The sequence below is a fragment of the Plecotus auritus genome (assembly GCF_963455305.1).
Source record: "Plecotus auritus genome assembly, chromosome: 8".
NCBI lineage: Eukaryota > Metazoa > Chordata > Mammalia > Chiroptera > Vespertilionidae > Plecotus > Plecotus auritus.
In genome coordinates, this window is record NC_137782.1 from 106,398,874 (window position 1) to 106,418,740 (window position 19,867).

General features: G+C 50.0%; 1 long non-coding RNA gene across 2 annotated transcripts in view; it reads right to left on the minus strand.

Annotated features, from left to right (window-relative positions):
* Positions 1–1,374: 1,374 nt before the first annotated feature.
* LOC308255801 overlaps positions 1,375–19,867 on the minus strand; it is a 70,228-nt gene continuing 51,735 nt past the window's right edge. For both annotated transcript variants that reach the window (XR_013961391.1, XR_013961392.1), the window contains exons 2-4: positions 13,282–13,386; positions 9,696–11,006; positions 1,375–1,633 (exon numbers count right to left, since the gene is read on the minus strand). This is a non-coding gene — a long non-coding RNA (uncharacterized lncRNA). The remainder of the gene's footprint in view (positions 1,634–9,695; positions 11,007–13,281; positions 13,387–19,867) is intronic.

Consider the following 19,867-nt stretch of genomic DNA (forward strand, 5'->3'; position numbering starts at 1 on the left):
AGACCCGGTGCACGGGGGGGAGAGGGGGTGTCCCTCAGCCCAGCTAGCACCCTCTACAATCTGGGATCCCTCTCACAATCCAGGACTGCTGGCTCCCAACTGCTCGCCTGCCTACCTGCCTGATTGCCCCTGACCGCTTCTGCCTGCCAGCCTGATCACCCCCTAACCACTCCCCTGCCAGCTTGATCGATGCCTAACTGCTCCCCTGCTGGCCCCATTGCCCCTAACTGCCCTCCCCTGCCAGCCTGATTGCCCCTAACTGTCCTCCCCTTCAGGCCCAGTCACCCCTAACTGCCCTCCCTTGCCAGGCCTTGTTGCCCCCAATTGCCCTCCCCTGCTGACCTGGTCCCCCCCAACTGCCCTCCCCTGCTGGCCATCTTGTGGCAGCCACCTTGTGTCCACATGGGGGTGGCCATCTTGTGTGTTGGAGTGATGGTCAATTTGCATATTACCTCTTTATTATATAGGATTGCTAGTTTGTGTTTGTATACAGGGTAACCCCCCAAAAAAGTATATACACTTTGAATAATTAATTCCAATGTTTCCTTTTTTCAGATTTAATTCATTGAAATTAATAATTATTCAAAGTGTGCATACATTTTTTGGGACACCTTGTATTTTCCCAAAATAAGTAAGGACTTAATTTTGTACTGTTCAGATTCTCACTCATTTGCCAGAGTTCTTATATATTCCCTAGGTTAATTTGGTCCTATCTTTTAATCTTTACTTATATTGCTTTTACCATATAAAAGGTTTACATGTTAGCCAGTTTTATTAAATTAGTCAATTTTTTGCTTTATATCATCTTTCATCAAGCTTAAAAGAATCTTTCTGCTACAATATTGTTAAGATAGTCATCAACATTTTCTTCTGATATTTTAGTGTCTTTTATCCATATTTCAATATTTTGTTCCTCTGGAATTCTCGGAGGAGTGGAGGGAACTGCTTCACAGTCCACACAGCTGGTATCCATGAGCTTCCACTCTGTCCAGCAGCCAGCTCCTCCTCCCGGCCTGTGGCATGGCTCCTGCTGGCTGCCTCCCCAGGCCTCCGGACCCACCCACAGCACCAGCACCCAGTACCGCGCCCTCTGATGTGCTGCCCGATCTCACCAGGCAGTCTTTCCCTACCACTATTCTCTTTCAAATTGTCACAGCCTTCCTGTCACTTTTGCTCATCCAGCTGAACTTTAAATTACATCACTATTAAAGGTAAACTGTGTTGAAACTAAAATTTCCATACATGGTATCATAACAAGGTTTCCCAGAAGTATTATTTAGAACAGGCCCAGCAAACAGTTTCTGTAAAGAGGCAAATAGGGAATATGTCCTCTGTCGCTGCTCCTGGACTCCAGCATTGACACGGGAAGCCACAATAAATAGCAGGAGACTTCGTGGGCGTGGCTATGTCAGTGAAAACTTTATTTAGAAAAATACAGGCAATGGAGGTGCAATGGAGGATTACCCGGGCATCACAAAGGAAGGGGTCTGCAGACGCGGCCACACAGACGAGCCTGGAGGACATCCTGGGACATGAAAGAAGACACAGCGTCACATGTAGTAGGACTCCATTGATGTGAAATGCCCAGGAGGGCGTCCATCCAGACAAAGTTCAGATTGGTGGTTGTCGGGGGCTATAAGAGGGGAAATGGGGAAGAATTAATAGGTATGTTGTGTTTTTCTTGGTTAATGAAAAAGTTTTGAAATTAGAGAAACATAACTCAGGGGGCAGCGGCGCATTGTACATCATGGTCTAACTGCCTCTAAATCATACACTTTAAAATGGTTAATTTTATGTTAGGTGAATTTCACCTCTATTAAGAAAAGCACTAGACGCTATGAAAACCGCTCTCCCACTCGGTGTTCGGGTGTCTGTGGGAGGGGAGGAGGGCAGAGGCGTGGGCAGAGGCGCCTCCGACCTGGTGCTGAGAGGTCTCTGTGAAGGCCAGAGGCCTCCCCTATGGCCTCGGGTTCGTTCAAGAAATAAGGGTGATAAGCAGCAGGTCCCCAGTAGCAGCAGTGAGGAGGGCACGGGCCCAATGGGTCATCATTAAAATTTACACGCAGGTGGAATCTGGGCTGCAACTGGGACCAAGTGGGACCTTTTGAAACTCCTGAGGCAGCTTCCATTCCCAGACATTCTGGCTTAATTGGCATAATGTGTGAGCTAGGCAGCAGGATTTTCACACGGGGCCTGGATGGCTCTACCATGCGCTCACATGGCAGAATCACTGGCAGACAAGGCTTTGGGCTTCCCGGCTTCCTCCCTGGGCTAGACAAGCTCCTGGAAATCACAGAAGAGGTGCTTAACCCCACTGTGCGTGGGGGTCCCTCTGGGGACGTTAACGGTCACTACTGCCCGGCCTCTCCCAGACTTTCTGGTCTGCGTGCAGCCTGGACACAGGAACCTATGAAAGCTTCCCAGGTGATCCACAGGGCAGCCAAGCGGGAAACCGTGCGCTAAGCACTGTGTCCTAAATGTCTCTGGGAATAAAATCAACAATGCTGTTTTAAAAGATAGAGAGAAAGAGGGTGGCAGGAGTGCCCCAGTTCCCAGCCCAGACCTGTGGCTCATGGGGGGCCCAGGGTTATTCTTATCAGTAAAGTCTGGGAAACTCTGTGCTAAAAATAGATTACATGTAAAAAGCACACATTTGTGTGTGCGTGAGAGAGAGAGAGAGAGAGAGAGAGAGAGAGAGAGAAAGAGAGAGAAATGTCCTGCTCTGTGTTCGTAAGGTGAGAGGGGACTGGGGGTGAGAGAAGCGCAGGTGTGGATCTGGCCTCCATGGACGGCCATTGCTGGAGCAGCAAAACACCAACTCACACAGGACCTTCAGGAGCATTGTCTCTGCACACAATGAGGCCGGGAAAGCTATCCTTGTGAAGAGCTCAGAGCATTTGATGGTGCCTTCAGGGCCCCAGTCAGTGCGCCAGCCAGAATTACACCATAGAATCATCCCCAGACCGGTGCACCTTCCATAAAATGTTAATTTTTAAAGCCATAGTCATGCTGTGTGGCACCCTTCAGTGCCACTAAGTAATTTGCAGTGGTTGAAACGGACATCAAAGAGAAATCAAAAGTGTGTAAGAGTATGTGCTTGAGAACTGTGGCCCCGGTGATGCGTCAGGAGCCAGGACTAAGGGGGCAGGGGGCCTGCTTCCTCACCAGCGCCTCCCCTGAGATCTCAGGACCACAAGGCCCAGTGAGGCAAGAGGCCCGTGTTGTGGTGCCACCTCCCCATCCCATCAGAAGTCAAATGGGAGATGTCGAGGATGGGCTATGACGCGAGGACTAGGAGCCCACAGCTTACCCCTCCCTCTCACTGCCCTTCCCTCAGTGCTCCTTTCCTCAAAAGCAAAGTAAGCTGTAAGTGTGCACTCTGAGCCAGGGCTCCCTCGCAGAACAAAGCACACCCACCCCTGGGCCTCACTTCCCCAGTGTCTGAGGTCTTGTCACGCAAGGTCTTGCTGCATCACCTGAGAGCTGTTAGAAAAGCAGGGTCTGAGCCCCCACTCAGACCCACTGAGCCAGAACCTTCATTTTCACAATTCCAGAATCTTCCAGTTCACACGATCACAGGCAGCCTGGATGCACATTAAAGTTTGGGAAGTGCTGATATAGATGCCCATTTCTATGAATCAGACCATGGGCTCCAGAGAAATAGAATGTGGGCTCCTTTCCCTTGACTTTCATGGGAGTTGGCACTGGAGAAAATAACTCGTCACCTGGTAGGTCTCAAAGGGATTTGAGAGTTCACCAAATTCGACTGCTTCCCTTGGCAGATGATAAAAATGAAACCAGAGAGGTAACATGATTTCAAAGGGGAAAAGCAAAAATCAGAACCAAGAAATTGACTCTCAAATTCAGTATGCCCATCGCAGGGCTGAGGAAGGCCAGGTAAAGTGACCATGAAAGAAAAGGTGACAGATAAAACAGATGATGGAGCCACACCACTGCAGATTCTGAGGGGTCCCTCAAAAATAGGGAGGGGCAGAGCACTTCTGCACCCATTTTCAAGTCTGCTCTTTTTTATGGACTCTCAAAGTTGATCCATATAGAGAAATACCGATTGGCTTTGACTTCCCAGCATCAATGTGCTTTTATTTTCAGGGTGATAATTCCGGTTTGTGAGACCTACCAAGGTGGTACATGAAGATGGCCATGGGGTGTAAGCTCTGTCTGCATCCATCCAGCTGGATGTGACCCCGGATGCAGTTCTGTCTGCATTCATCCACAAGTGACCCCGGAGTCCAAGATGTCCCCAAAGTCTTCATAAAGTTTACCCCAAGGTCCTCAAAACCCTTGGCCAGGTCATTGAAAACTAAGCAATGCATTCTATAGGATGTGTATAAACCACAGCCCCTGCCCCGTGGAGACAGGCTACCCAAATGAGCTTCCCCACCAAAGGCCCCCCTTTAAATCCAAACCAGTGAACAAAGGTTGTCCAGAAAGCTGACAGCTCCCTCACTCCTCCTCTCCACTCATTTTAAGTGTTCTGCCCTGGACTGCTCTAAACACAAATCAACTTGAAAGTTTCCCTCTAATAACCAGCCAATTTTGTCAAAAATCAGATAGATTAAAAATGAATAAGCATGGCTCCTACACACGAGAGCATCAGAACATAGTTTGCTGAGCCCAGGGAGCGGGAGACTGTCAGTTCTGGGTTGTGTGATGGGCCTATGCTTCCTTTTCTTCCCACCCCAGGAATACATAGTCAATGTGAAAAAGTTGATAAGACAAGAGGGAAAGTGAGTGTGACACACTTACTAGAAGGACCGTAATTGGAGTTTTTCAATCACGCTAAAGGAGAAGGAACACCTGTCTCATGTTACATGACCACAGGTTGGATATATGATTAGGTGGATCATACACTATCAGAAACAAAACAAAACAAAAAAAAACCATGAGAAAGAATGGCTTCACAAATTAACCAAAATTTTACATTGTTTCTAATTAAAAAATTGAGACACTGACTCTCCAGAGGATAGAAACACTTTGTCTCCAGCTGAGTTCTCTGTTATTTTCTTTTAATTTTTCAATTATAGATGGCGTACAATATCATGTTAGTTTCAAGTGTACAATGTAGTGATTAGACATGTATATATCTAGTTCAGTTCTCAAAAAGGGCTCCTAGATGTCGTTTCTGGCATTGGAACAGAGTATCTTTATGATTAGATTTTTAAATTTTTATTTAATTATAGTTAGTATACAATATTACATTTACTAGAGTAGTTTTGGGTGTAGAATATAAGTGAGTGAACATTTCTATACCTTAGGATGATTTTTAATCCTTTCCCTAAAGGTTGATACTTTGGAATCACAGCTTACTAACCTAGTCCAAGCTTCCGAATTGTGATGACAGGGGGACACAGGTTTGGAGTCTCCATGAGCTGGCGTTTCCATGGAAGCAACCGGAGGTAAGGATTTGTTACTTGATCTGATAGCAAAGACTTTCCAATAGACATGCACAGAATCATTGATCAGTGCACCCTCTCCTTGTTTGCATTGCAACGCTGTTCAATTTACACCAATTAAAGATGCTTGGTTTGGGTATTGAAGAATAATTAAGGAATGTAAATCCCCCGAGGGCTTCTAGAAATGACATCTGACTAGAATGGTGATGAAGGCATGAAGGCAGCATTAGTATTTGAATAGTTTGACTGATATGCAAAATCATTACAAATCTTTCCAGGAAGAGTGACATTAGGTCACTGTATGTAGTTGCCTGGTCACCCTAAACAAATCTGACAAGACTAATTTCAAGTAATTGCTCAGAGTTTAGTGGCTGCCTCTGTCCCCACAAGGGCAGCTATCTGGACCACATCTTGTAATTGAGATGTGTCTTTAAACTATATGTGTCAACCCAACATGCAAATATGCTGTCAAAAAGAAGTGAAGGGTTGGTGACACTCTGGTGAATCATTTTCCAGTCAAATTTGAACATGAAAACTTTACTATAGCTTAGTCAACTCACCAGCTAATCCCACCTCATCCCCTGAGAGAAGGACTGGCTTTGCTGGCTGCATCAGACCCAAAAGTTCATCTGAAGACCATCGCAAATGCCGTCCGTGGACCAGCAGCAGCATCACCTGGGAACTCATTAGAAATGAAAGTTGTGGGCCTGACCCTACACCTGCTGCATCTCTGGGGGTGAGGGCCTGCAATTAACGCTTGTTAAAGTCCGCTCAGTGACCTGAAGCCCAGCCGGTTCTGAGAAGCACCGACCTAGCCCCACCGATTCACTTCATCATGACAAAATGGAAGCTGGTAAGTCAGCTAATTTGCCTGCAGTCACACAGCTCAAATGACAGTGGACGCTGGAGCTAACCACAATGTGTTCAAAACATTTCAATCCTTTTATTATTCAGTTAAATTTTGAGAATGTTTTGCTGCCCTGCATGTTTGTGCGTGCGTGTGCATACATAGGTGAGTGTGTGTGTGCAGGTGTGTGCGGGTATGTATGGTGTATGCGCATGTGTGTGGTGTGGGTGTGAGTGTGTGGTGTGCCTGTGTGAATGCATGTGTGTGTGTGTGGTGTTGCACATGTGAGTGTGTGTGCGCATGTGTGTGCAGCCTCAGCTTCTCCCTGAGGGCATGGCAGGATAGGACATGTCCTGGCAGGCAGCCGGGTCTCCTCTCTCTGGATGCCGGAGGCAGGTACAGCCCTTGGACTGACTCCTCTTCAGGGGAATCATCTCAGGAGCCAGGACCTCCTTCTGAGAGGTGCCTGCAGATGGCATGCCCTGGGCCCCTGACTGTGGTGCCAGCAGAGCCCGCACCCCCACTTGTGCAGTGGGAACAGCCGGCAGGAATGTCAGGCTGCTGATGTTTGGGACATGTTTGCTACCCCCCTGTACCCCCATGTCGCAGGAACCCTTGGGGACTTCTGGACAGTCCCCTCGCACTGTTAAAAGCGAGCGATGCCTAGGATAGAGGAAGGGAAAAGGGAGCATCGTCCCCATTTAAAACCTAACTGAATATAAGGAGATTTCCTGGACAGAACACAGGGTGGAAATCAAATATGAGTTACTAACCAAAGGAGAGATTTCGGATTTCATTTCCATTTTTACAATTCTTATCCTTTGCCATTTAATCCCAGTCTGACAACCCTTAACCCACAAGGAGCCTAGATACCCAGCTCAAGTGAGTGAATCCAATCAAAACTGAAAAATAAGGGCGGCTCATTGGCAGGTGACACAAGCGGGCAGCCCCAGGTCCTCCAGCGAGCAACTCAGCCAGACTCTCAAGTGTGAGAAAAGCTCCTTCCAACTTGCGGGGCTCCCAGCAGGTGCAAGCCAGCCCAGAGCGCCCCTCCCTCCGCCTCCTGCCTGCGAGGCCCAGGCCAGGTGAGCTCCCCAACCCTGCCGCCCCTCCTGGCCTGGCTGTGCCTCTGAATGGGGGAGTGACGGGGGAGTGACGGGGGATTGATGGCCGTGGCAGAAGAGCGAGGCGGCCCCCAGAACAAAACGAGGGCGACCCGGACAAAACAAAGGGCCACAATAGATCATTTCTGAGAAGTCATCCGGGCAGCTTTGAAACCCAGGCTGTGTGTTCCAGGCAGCGCCACAGCCACGGCTTTCAAGGGACATGAATGGAAACGGAACAGTAACTCTTTTTCATTCCTCTTTTCAGGGTCTTGTCTGCGAGAGAAGGATTTACTATTCAATTCCCATGCTTGCATGTGGGAAATTAGGAACCTGCCCCTTAAAAAGAAGCTGCCTTCTAAACTCTCATAAATTGTGGTGCTTTTATAGATCTACCCAAATTTCTTCCTCTTTCGGCTTACATCACATTTTTAAATACTCCTAAGCACGCACGCGAGCGCACACACACACACACACACATACACACACACACACGCATGCACAAACATTGCCATCTCTCCACTTTTCTCAGCAATATTTTATTCAGGAAATCTCCATCCAAAGAGATATTTCATCTTTAAGCTTGTTGTAGGGTGTAGTTTTTGTACTTGACTATTTCTTTATTTTACCACATTTTATCATAAACTAGACTTTTTTTCTGACTAAAAAGACCTACCCCAGGAAACATTAACCACTATATATTTGGAAAGGCATCAAGTACTGGACCAAACTGGTGAAAAATCGGAAGCAAATTAAATAGGACATCCATTCATTCGTTCATGGCCTCAGCAGCGTTTAAGGGGCAGCACTGGTAAGATCACCCTGAGTGCCATTCCAAATGGTTTACTGAAAACAATTGCGTTTCCCAGCTGCCGTGGCCTGGCCAGAATTTCCGCAGCGGCCACCTCATCCCTGGTTTCTCCTCCTCAGAAGCCTGCAGTGCTTGGCCATGTTAATCTCATTAACCTTCCCTATCGGTTTCAGCAGACAGAAATGGAGCCCTGAGAACCGGCAGTTCCTGGCCCGAGCCGCACAGGGAGAAGTCAAGCTTTGGCTCTAGGCCAGTCCCTTTGATGGGATTGCCCAGGCCCCTTCCAGGCCCTTTTGGAGCAGAGGAAGAAAGCACATACAAGGAACCCTTGCCACAGGAAATCCAGCCATAGCTGACCCCACACTTTCCTCTTGCCTCCTCCCGCCCCAGGAGAGCCTGGCTCCTGGCGACCAGGAGCAGCTGCACTGATGGGCGGCCATTCTCCAGGGGCAGCCAAGCATACCCTGATTCCCAGGGAACCCTCTGGGTGAGAGAGACCCTTTGGGGTGAGAGATGGATGGGGGGCTGGGCGGGGGGAAGGGAAGAGAAAGGAAGGTTTCGGTCCTTGGCAGATCTGTAAGGCGAGACTGGGGCACACTAACCATTTCCTGATGTGCAAAAGCTGAAACTTGGGGCCCTTGTTAGATTTCTTAGATATGCAGAAAACCAACCCAACAAAGGGGAGTCTAACAATATCCTCAACGTGGACTGTTTCAAACCCCGCCATCTCTTCCTCTCTGTCAAAAAAATAGAGAGAGAAATAAAATTTCCTACTTCTGAGAACAGTGTTAAAATCCTCAGAAATTTGCAATATATGTGTATCAAGTCCACACACTGTACACCTAAGCTTTCACAGTGTGCTATGTCAATTACATCTCACTTAAGCTGAGGGGAAAGGGAACCTTAGAAAGAAAACCCAATCATCACTGCATTGACATCTGTAGTCTGAAAACCGTATTGTTTCCTTCCAGAAACAACTTGCTTGTTAATAGTTATTTCAAAAGGAGTCAGGATATTGCTTTGTAAGATCCAAAATCTCACTTAGAAAAATTAATATGGAAGGAAACTGCGGTTCTTAAATATGGACCTCACTTGCTTCAGAAAATAGGTAGCTTTAATGGTCTGGGAAGTTTTATGAATTAAAATATTTCCATTCCTGCTTTACTATCTCTAAACCAGAGGTAGAAATTCCCAAGGCCACACGGCCCACAGCCAACGACCCGCAGAACCACGGTACGCTGGGGCTCGGGGAGACCCCTTTCAACAGCTCACCCACAACCCACACCCCAGGTGATGCCTGGGTGACAGCACCACTAACCTCCTACCCAGCGTTCCAGCGCACGGAAGTGGACAGCGTAACGCCTAGGAGCCCTCTCCCTAACTCTTAAAACTACTGAGACTTACTATTTTTCATTGAATTCAAATACCATGTGATTAAAGAAATTCTGCTGTGATTTTTTTGTACATTTTCCCAGCCTCCCCTGCCAGGACTACTGTATCCTGTGGAAAGAAATTGTTACCTTTTCCCAGTTCTTTCTTTCTCCAGAAAGCAGGTCTGTGGGAGTTTTAATTAGTCTGCCTGCTTGTATTTGTCTGCCTGCCCTACTAGGATGCCGGCTTCAGGAGGACAGGGCCATGGCTCTGCTGCTTCCCATCACCAGTAGCTTACATGTTGCTCAGACAGAGTTGGTGCTCAATAAGCACATGCGGGAGGAAGGACAGTAGGGGAGATTGAAGGAATGTGAGCTACTGACTTGCAGCCGGTGCTCTACTTCCCCGCCCAGACATGGTCGCTATTTTTCAAGGTAAAAATCTCTGTTCTTCGATCAAACAGATCCCATAATGCAGTGGCTCACAAGGCTGGACTGCCTTCCCCTTCTCGGAAGGCTTTGGAGCTGGCCCAGCTGCGGCCCGGCCTGTTTCTCCGAGAAGAGGCCAGACCTGCCTCCAGGGCTGCTCACCTGCTCCACTGCCTGGTTTAATGGTGTCACCAGCACATCCAGGTCCCAGACCACAGGAAGTCTAGGAAGAGCGATTTCCAGCTAAAACAGGAAGTAGAAGTTGCACGTATGACTTCTACTCCCATTTCGGAGGCAGTAACTTAGTCTCCGTCCTGAAGTGGAGTCTCTACTTGCCCAGTACTTAACAGAACCACTTGCCCAGTACTTAACAAAGGAGATAGCAGGACGAGCTAGTTGGCTTCATGTCGAAGGAGAAAGTGAAAGTGGCTTTGGGGAAGCTGACGGTCCGCCACACGTTTCTAGACGTCTCTCTTAGTAGGACATTTCCTAGGCCTGTCTGGGTGCGGAGCCTTGTGCAGACTCTGTCTTTGATGGAAGACAAAGACCTCTGGCCCAGGATCCCCTCGGCCCTGCAGCCTGTGGGCGCCGGAGGGGGCAGCAGGGCCTCAGGGGCAGGCAGTGCCCCACCTGGGCACCAACGCCACCAGTCCAATACTTTCCTTCCTTGCTGGATCTGGAGCCCAGAAACATCCAAATGCATTTTTATTTTTGCATCTAAATTTTCCCCTTCCGTTCTTCACTCGCTGTGCACGAAGGACATGCAGAAAGCAGCTGAGCAGAGTACCCGCTGCTCTAACCTGAAGTGAGGAGCCAGACAGGCAGGCCTCTTTGGTGTCCTCAACACAATCCCGGGTTAGCAGCTGCAGTGACTGGTTCCCAAGCACTTGTCCAGTTGCCTCGGCCAGGCTGCGAGCTCCCGAAAGTGGTCCATACCACACTGTGCTGCGCAGCTCATGACATCCAACTACAGGAACAGCGAGGCATCCACTCCACAGGATGCCACTGAGCTATCGGGTGGAGGTCAGGACCCTGGAAAATAAATTGAGCAGATTAGTCCCAAACATTGATTGACTCGGAATTTCTTTTTTAAATAGTAAAAAAAAAAAAAAACCTGTTATGTGGACAGAATGACTAACTTACTATCCCTGCAGAGGAAGCTGAAAATGTTGCCTAAAATTACATTACACATGGGAACTTCTGGTAACTCAGGATGCTGCCTTCTGGGTGGTGTTTATTCTATGCCACAAACACCTGAATGACTGAAGCTGAAACCAATCCAGACTCTCCGTGTGAGGTTCCAGCACTTTGTGGGCTGGCACATGCGCCTGACAAAAATCTGGGGAATGCGTAGCCCCCGGTCCTCCGAGAATCATGCCATTTTCCAAGAAAAGCTAAATAACTCATTCATGCTGCGCCCACTCTTCCCGGCTGGTTTCCTGAGGATACCTTTCGGCCGGACTGTTTTCTTTTTCTGACAGGCTGCTGGACACCTAGGCTTTAACTCAAACTTACAGTGAATGCCTCCTGAGTGCATTACCAAATGAAGAATATTATGCTTAGTTCATCTATTGCAGGTAAAAAACTGTTGCAGGAATGCCGTCCACGCGTGGCTCCTGTCCCCACAGCCCCCGGTGTGGCTGAAATCCACATATGCCTCCGTGCTGGTTTGGAGGAGAGCCACCTAGCAAGCGCCATCAAGTGACGAAGCTGTGACATTTCCCTTTCCTTGTCACTCCTATCAGCAAGGGAACTGGGGAACTTGGCATTTCAAGGGCTTTTTGTACAGGAAACCCTCACGTGGCCTGACGCACTCTGACGTCTCTAGGGGCCATGGAGTAAGCGGCAAACAAACTCGCACAGCACAGCGAGCAAAGCCTCCTGGCCTGAGGGTACCGTCGGGGGTTCCCAGAGGAAGTGATAAGCGTGTGGGCGCACTCCAGACCATGAAGAGGAGCTGCGGCGCATGGAGCCAGGTCCACTCGCGACCTCAGCAATGAGCTGCAGGCCGGCGAGGAAGGCTCGGTGTGGCCTAGGGGCAGGTGGGCCAGTGGGCGAGGTGCACACAGGCAGCCAGTGGACGGAGGGGCCTGGCGATGTGCAGGCGCGCTTCCCCCAGATGAAGCTCCCTGGATGCGGCCCCGTGTCCGCAGGCTAAGGTAGGAGAGTTAGGTGGATATTTTAACTTCTGGATTTCATGTTCCCTATGTCAACATGCCTTTTTTTCATAACTAATAAAAATTTATCAATTGAAATTATACCCTTTAGAAAAAAATTAAGACCCCTTTCTTCAAACAGATGAAACCAGAGAAGGCTTTGAGATGATTCCTGAGCTGGACTTTCTCATGGGGGTCTGAGCACAGAGCAAGGGCTGGGTGGGGAGCGTCTCGGGGACCACACCGGGGGGCCAGGGCACCTTCCTGAGGCTGTTGGCAGCTTGCTGAACTGGTCTATGAAGGAGCAGATCTTTGTCGCTCACACACACACAGGCACACGCACTGCATTGGGTGCTGAGGGCTAGCGAGTCATCACGGAGCACAGTTGCTGCCTTCAGAGAGCCTGCGAGGCGGGGCCCTGCTCTCTGACGGGTGATGGTAATGAACTGCGTGGCTTAGCAAGAAGTGCCTGAGTCTCAGGGAGCAATGCAGCCTGAAGCCTGCTGACATTTGTTCCAAAGCCGTCAGGTGACAGCAGTGTGGTGACAACGGGGCCTGGACGCAGTGGCATTTCCGCCGTGCATTGCCTCCAGCCTGGGTTCCGGTGAGAAACAGATGGCCGTTCACGCGGGGACTGGGGAGGCTATGCAGGGCCTGGGCTCTGTTTGCAGAGGTGTCGTCAGGGTGGAGGAACCCAAAACTGTGGTGAGCATCACCACCCTGGCTTGAAGCGGCGCAGCGAGAGGTGATTCCCACGGACAGAAAAGCAGCTGTGTCACCCTCGGGCCCCAAGGAGGGACGGGAGCATTGGCATCCTGAGCTCACTGTCCAGCGCCTCAGTTTCTGGCTCCCGGCCCAGCCAGACCCCGAGGGCAAAGGAGACATTGATGCCACCTACACTGACTTCCTCCCCGGGGCTGCACACAGCAGGTGCAAGAGGAGAGTGGGTCCCAGGCAAATGCAGCCCACACGCTGTACACTTGACCCCTCCACACTCTGCCCACTGGCCACCCGCCCCCCTAGAATAGAAGCCAGGGGAGGAGAGGGAGTCGGCTGGCCAGGTCCCCGCTGGGCCGCAGCACCTGCTGGCCACGGGCACTCGGAGTGTATCTGTGCAAAGACGGGAGAGGAGAAAGAAGAGAACCACTTGCCCAGTACTTAACAAAGGAGATAGCAGGACGAGCAGCACGTCATAGGCGGTGAGAACAGTCCGTAGCGGTGTCTGCGAAGGTAAGCCGGTTCCTATTTTGGCCATTCTGCCCAAAACAAAACATAACGACATCTTAAGGAGAGTATGGTGTGAGATTCATTGAAAAAATTATATTTATGCTTTGCTGGGAGTGAATAAAGGTTTTAGAAAGCAGACCGAAGAATTTTAAATTGGCTTTAAAAATACAAGAAATACATCTTTCTCCTAATTTTCAGACCTGTGGTCTAGGAATGAGGGGAGAGTGGCCAGGCTTATCAAAGAAACTCTGCTAAGCAGTGGAAAGATGTCAGCTGTGGGTTTCTTGGCCACGGCAGGTTTTGGAAACCAACATGGTCTGGATTTGATGACAGGTAATGACATTAACTAATTAGAAAACGGATCCCACTTGGAGCCGTGGAAGCTAGATCGGGAGGAGGATAATCATGCCCCTGACTGCAGGGCTGGGGAGCCAGCGGCTACGTTTCCTCCCTCGCAAAGCGTGACCAGATGCCTTTGGAGTCCGTGGTCTCAGAGGCTGGGAAGCTCCAGCTATGAGAGTCAGACCAGCATTCGGAATTGCAGCGCTCGGGGGTGGGTGGGCACCGCCAAGGGTGCTGAGGGGTGCCGCTCGGGTCCCCCTGGCTGGGGGTGAGCCGGTCCAGCCCGCCATCGGGATCTCCATCAAGGAAGTGCCTAGCCCTTGACCCACTCTCTCTTTCCCTAAAGCCAGAACCTGTACGCACTGCATACCATGCTGGTTGGGACATCCTGGGAAAGTTCCAACCCACTCGAGCCTCAGTTTCTTCTTCCACAAAGTAAAGTTGAAAATGTCAGTCCCATTTATCCCAGCAAGCTACTGTGAGAATCCAGTGAAGTCAAGTTTACTGTGCAGGTTATAAAATGCTTGAATATAAAAGTATTGCTGCTACGAAGCCAATGACAGGCCCAAGGTCCCCGGATATGAATACCTTGATGGTCAGAAACGGGGAGGCATTAAAATAAAGACACCAGCCACCTCCCAGTGGTCAATGAGGCCTCCCCCACTCCCCTCTCCCTCTTGCTCTCTGGTCCGGGAGGAAAGGGCATGCCCCACCCTTTCCTGGGACACAGAGCAGGGGCTGGGCCTTGGAAATGCCCCGGTCATTCCTCTCATGCCTTAGCCCCGATGTAGGACTTCAAAGGAAATAAATCCTAAATGTCAACAACATCTCTCAGCTATCTGGGAAATTACCTACCTCTACTTTCTCTCTCTTACCAAGACACTCACCCTCTGTTAAAGCCGTCCTTTGAGTCAAACCCCACTTTTCAGAAACCAAGCAATCACTTAATAAAGAAAAAACATTAAGGGATCCAGATTTCAATTAACTCCACCACTGATTTTTGTGAAATTCTGGGGAAGGCATTATTCTTTAGGTAAAGTGGGGGCAAAGAGCTCACAGATTAATGGAGGTTCTGCCGACAGTGGTGGGCGAGGACTGGCGTGTCTGCATCAGGCCTGTTCCCCAGGCGCTGCTGATGCAAAAACATTAGAAAAATGCCCTGGGAGAGACCTGCTGAGCCGCCCACACCCTGGAGAGTCTGTCACTCAGGGAGAGGGCCTTTGGTTAATACTGTTTTCTTGTACTTTTTCATTTTAATGTAATTTGTATATTTGGTGTTTTACACAACTGTGCATGTGATTTGCTTAACTGCTCAGTAAAAATGCATGCCCAGCCTTGTTTTTTGAAGCTGCAATTGTTTCACATTGTTGAAGACACACTGATCCTCACAAGGGATCACTGGGTTAGCGTGCGCGCACACATGCACGCGCACACACACTACACAAATGCAACAGCACAGCGGAAACCACTGACACAGATATAATGTGTAATGTGTTGTGCCATTAAATGTCTATTGCAGGAAAAGTCTCTGTGAAAATGGGTTTAAAACAACAGGTAGCCGAAACCAGTTTGGCTCAGTGGATAGAGCGTCGGCCTGCGGACTGAAGGGTCCCGGGTTCGATTCCGGTCAAGGGCATGTACCTTGGTTGGGGGCACATCCCCAGTAGGGGGTGTGCAGGAGGCAGCTGATCAATGTTTCTCTCTCATCGATGTTTCTAACTCTCTATCCCTCTCCCTTCCTCTGTAAAAAAATCAATAAAATATATTTAAAAAAAAAAAAAAAAAAAAACAGGTAGTTTAATCAGGTACATCCACAGACCCGTCTCTGTCCCCTGGAAGTGTGGTCTCGGCATATGAATGAAGGGAAGGAGCACCGGGGAACAGTCTTCTGTGCAAGAGAGGGAAACCAGCCGTCCCTGGGCGGGAGGGGGGTCCCCTACTGTGAGGACCACAAGGGGGAGAAGGATAACCATTGTCATCAGTAGGTAAACTGTTAGAAGTGAGCCAAGGAAATAAAGTGTAACTATAAATGATTCAATTAGGAGTTTTATTTGTAAAGGTTTAGTCCAACGCTACTTGACTTTCTGATGGGGAGTTTAACCCTCAATACAATTCAGCCACGTGCGGAAGGCCCTGCCGGGTGAGCAGAGGGTCCCGTGTAGGGGTCAGTGATAAGATTTCAAGGAAACACAAGCGTCCTCCCCTCAAACAAGACGCAAGAAGTAAGACCAGCACGGCCGGGCAGAGCTATAAAAGGGGACTGTTGCTCACTGCTCTTGGTAGAGGAAAGTGTCAGATCTGTGTCTGGTGCTGTAGCTCCTTCATAGAAACCTGCCCGCTGGCTCCTGGGAACAATAGGGCTGGTCTCCAGGCCGTGGTGTGTGTGTGGGTTGGGGAGCTCATACCCACACTGATCGCCGATCACTGATCCCTGATGGGTGCCAGCCCAGCCTTCCCGAGGCCTGTGCCCTCCACAGCGGCTCCTCCCACAGGCAATGCAGACCTACATGAAGCAACGTGCCCAAGGTTGCATGGCTATTAGGTGCTGGAGGGGCAGCAAAGCAGGCAGCCCACTCTGAGACCAGTACCTGCTGCTCAGGGACTAAATTTAACTGAGTAGAAAGTCAGAAAAGCGGTGGCTTTACCAAAGGCAGGGAATGATCTGGCGTAATTATCATCATCTCCAACATAAAACTGGTTGGCTCAGACCCCCACCACCTCAGCGCTGTTCAGCAGTCTCCCCAGGAGCACAGAGAGACAACACCCTCCCTGCCCACCCTCCCCAGATCTTCATCCCGAATCCACCCCCAGGGGGAAGGGGAGACCAGCCCTGGGACTGAGACGCACTTCACAGATTGTGGGAACAGGGGTCAGTCGCAGAGGACAGCTTTGAGATCCTGGAAATTGGCCACTGGCAGTGCCACCACCCCCCGCCACCCTGTGACCTTGTCCTGTGCAGGCCCCACCTGAGTGGATGGACAGGACTGCCTAAGGGCTTCCCCCATGCAACTGAGCCCTTAAGTCTTTCAAAGACTGCTTCTCTGTGTTCTAACCATCCTAATACAAATCTTGGTCCACAACTCAGGTAGATTAAAAATAAACATTTTTATAAGTCATTATAATTCCTATTTAAAAGCAGTCTTCAAGGGTGGCAGAAACTCAGTCTTGGGGTCTCACCTTCCCCTGAGTCACGACCAAGTTGTGGGATCTTTAGTTCTAAGACTTGTGTTTGATGTCACATTTCTACTCGTCAAGCTCTGAGATGTTACTCAGTCCCCCCACCTGGTTCCCAGACATCAGTTTGCCCTGGGCACGCTCTTGTCTCACCCCTGGAAACCTTCCCAGGTGTCCAGAGAACCAGGACAGCTCTCCCTCCACACGCACCTTCATGGCTATGAAATGTCCCCACAGACTCGTTCTCTAAATTCTTTCGCTGGGCCCTCGGGCCCTTCTGTCCCCCTAAGATCCAAAGCTACAGCAAATCAAAGCAAGATCCTGGTTAAGGCCTACACGTGGACAACCATCCCAGGAATCCAGCAGTGGAGGCTTGACCAAACACAGGTTTATCATGGGACACAACAGAAAGTCTGGCATGGCTCAGACATGCAGTCCTAGAACCAGGCTCTTCCTCTCTCCAGCCAGGCCACCGCTCAGCAGGGCAGCTGTCCCCACATCTGAACAAGAAGAAGCCAGAAATGAAAGTGGCTACAGCAGACCCCGGTCAGTGCTGGGGACATCGGCCCGCTCCAATGTGGAGGGTGGTCTGGAAAGTGAGCTGTAGCTTTCGAGCCCCCACTGCAGTTAGAAGAGGGGTAAAGAGGGGGTTGAGGGTGTCAGCTTAGGAAATCTTCCACAGCCAGGAGAAGGCTCATTTTTCACTGCCATTTCCTTCTCCCAAAATAGGCCCTGGCCTGGTGTTTGAATAAGGTAAAGGTGAAAAGAGAAGCTAAATGTAAAATATTGCATAATGTTTCATAAAATACTTACCACCCAGATTCAAGAACATATGGGTCTGGGTAGAGAGCCCAGAGAAGTTCAAATGCTATTGGTTCCTCCACATAAACCAGATTCAACAAAGCAGGCGCTGAAGGCTTCCGTTCATACCCCTACTCACAGGCTGCATGGCCTACACGTGGCCCAGGACACCCAGAGGGCACTTGGTGACCAGATGGGTCAAAGAAACAAGCAAACAAAAGCACGCCCATGTGTGTGAACTGTGGAGGCTGGGCCCGCATGTGTGATACTAGAAGACCCCGTTACCCAAGGAGAACCTACAGAGCTGAGCCACTGCTCCATCGGCCCTTCTGTAAAGGTCCCGGGCCCCGCCCCTCTCTTAGCTTCAAAAGCAGTCTGTCTGCCACCAGGTGGAGCAGGAAGTCAGCTGCCAGAGTCAGAACCTCAGGTCTGCCTCACAGCAACCTTGGGAAAGTGACTTTGAACCAATCCTTAACTTCTTCCCTGTAAAACAGTTCTTTATCTGAACGCTACTATCTACCTTGCGGAGTTGCTGTGATGAGGAGACACATGGATGCACGGTGCCCGTGCACACTGGCCCGTTCAGTCCACGGCAATAGCCCTTCTTCTTGTAGAAGTTCCTGGAGGCCTGGATTGGACCAGAGACAGAACCCAAATCCATGCTGCCGAGAGACAGCAGAGGGAGGGCCTGCCGGGAGGTCTCCAGCCGAAGAACTGGGTTTGGTTGTGGGTTGGCAGGTTGATGGCCATTTTGTGGAAGGAGGGCAGAGGTAGGGCAGGACGGCTAAGAGCCCATCTCAGTTGGCATGGCTGATGGGTACTACCCTGTAGGATTCACCAGCTGACCTCAATTATGAATAAAATTGGAGATCTGTGTGCCATGATGTGGGTTGGCGTTCTGATCTCTGCCATGTGGTAACACCACTTGCAAACCGATGAATTATTTGGGGGCTCTGAAGGCACCTTGGGTATTAACATACACTCCGCTGTACCCCAGGGTAAGGAGAGGGCACTTTCATCAACATTGTGTGTAGTACAACTAAAAATGATACACTTGCCAAAACTTTAAAATAAATAAAAATACCCTCTGGCTACATAATGATATAACAGCCAAGGAGTCCAGGCTGCCGTGGGCTTGAGCAGACGGGGCCTGGGGATCGGTGCAGCTTTGTGTCCCCACGAGCGGGTGGGACACACCAGTCACAAGGACAAATGCCTCACAAGGCTAGTGTTGAGAAAATGGGGAGTGCCTGTCCTGATAAGGAAGAAAGGATAAAGATTGTCTTTGGATATTTCGAGAGAGCATTCATGTGTAAGCATGAGCCTGATTTCATGTGCAGGAAGCATGGTCCCCGTGACGGCAGACGTGCCAGCTCCTGCCTCTGAGAGAGATGCACACCCTGAGCCATGCTGAGCCTGAAGCTCAGTGTCCCAGATGGGGCGGGTGCCGGCTGAGGAAATCCCATCGTCCCTGTCTCGCTGGGTTGTGAGAAGGACCAAGGGGACCATGGTTTCAGACCCCCTCATATGCCACCTCTCAGAGGGGGCTTGGCCACACTGCTCAGGACTGTCACCTCCTTGTTTCACCTCAGTGTCTGCACAACAGACTTCATAGGGCACAGCCAATGCAGCCTGTTCCCGTGTCCAGCAACACTCAGGGCCAACCACACGCAGTGGCGGTTAGAGGGAAAGGGAAGGGTGTCCATGTCCCATGAGGAAATCCATAGGCTAATCACAGGTTGGAACTGGCAAATGAATTCTTTTCCCTTCCTTCCTCTCCCTCCCCAATCAGTCTATCTTGAGACCTAATAGTTCATGCTGAGAGGATGGTCTCTGTGTAGTTTCTTGTGTAACAAATTGCCACAAATGTGGGGGCTTAAACACAGAAATGCGTTATCCACAGCTCTGGAGGCCAGAGTCCGCAATCAGTACTGCAGGCCCTCGGCAAGGTGCGGGGGTTGGGGGGTACTCCCCTGGAGCTCTGGGGGCCCTTCCTCAGCTCCTGCAGCTCCTGGTGACTGCTGACCTTCCTGGGCTTGTGACTACACCTCTCCAACCACTGCCTCTGCCTCTTTATAAAGACACTTATGCCCGGCCAGTGTGTCTCAACAGTTGGGCATCGACCTATGAACCAGGAGGTCACGGTTCAATTCCAGGTCAGGGCACATGCCTAGGTTGTGGGCTCGATCCCCA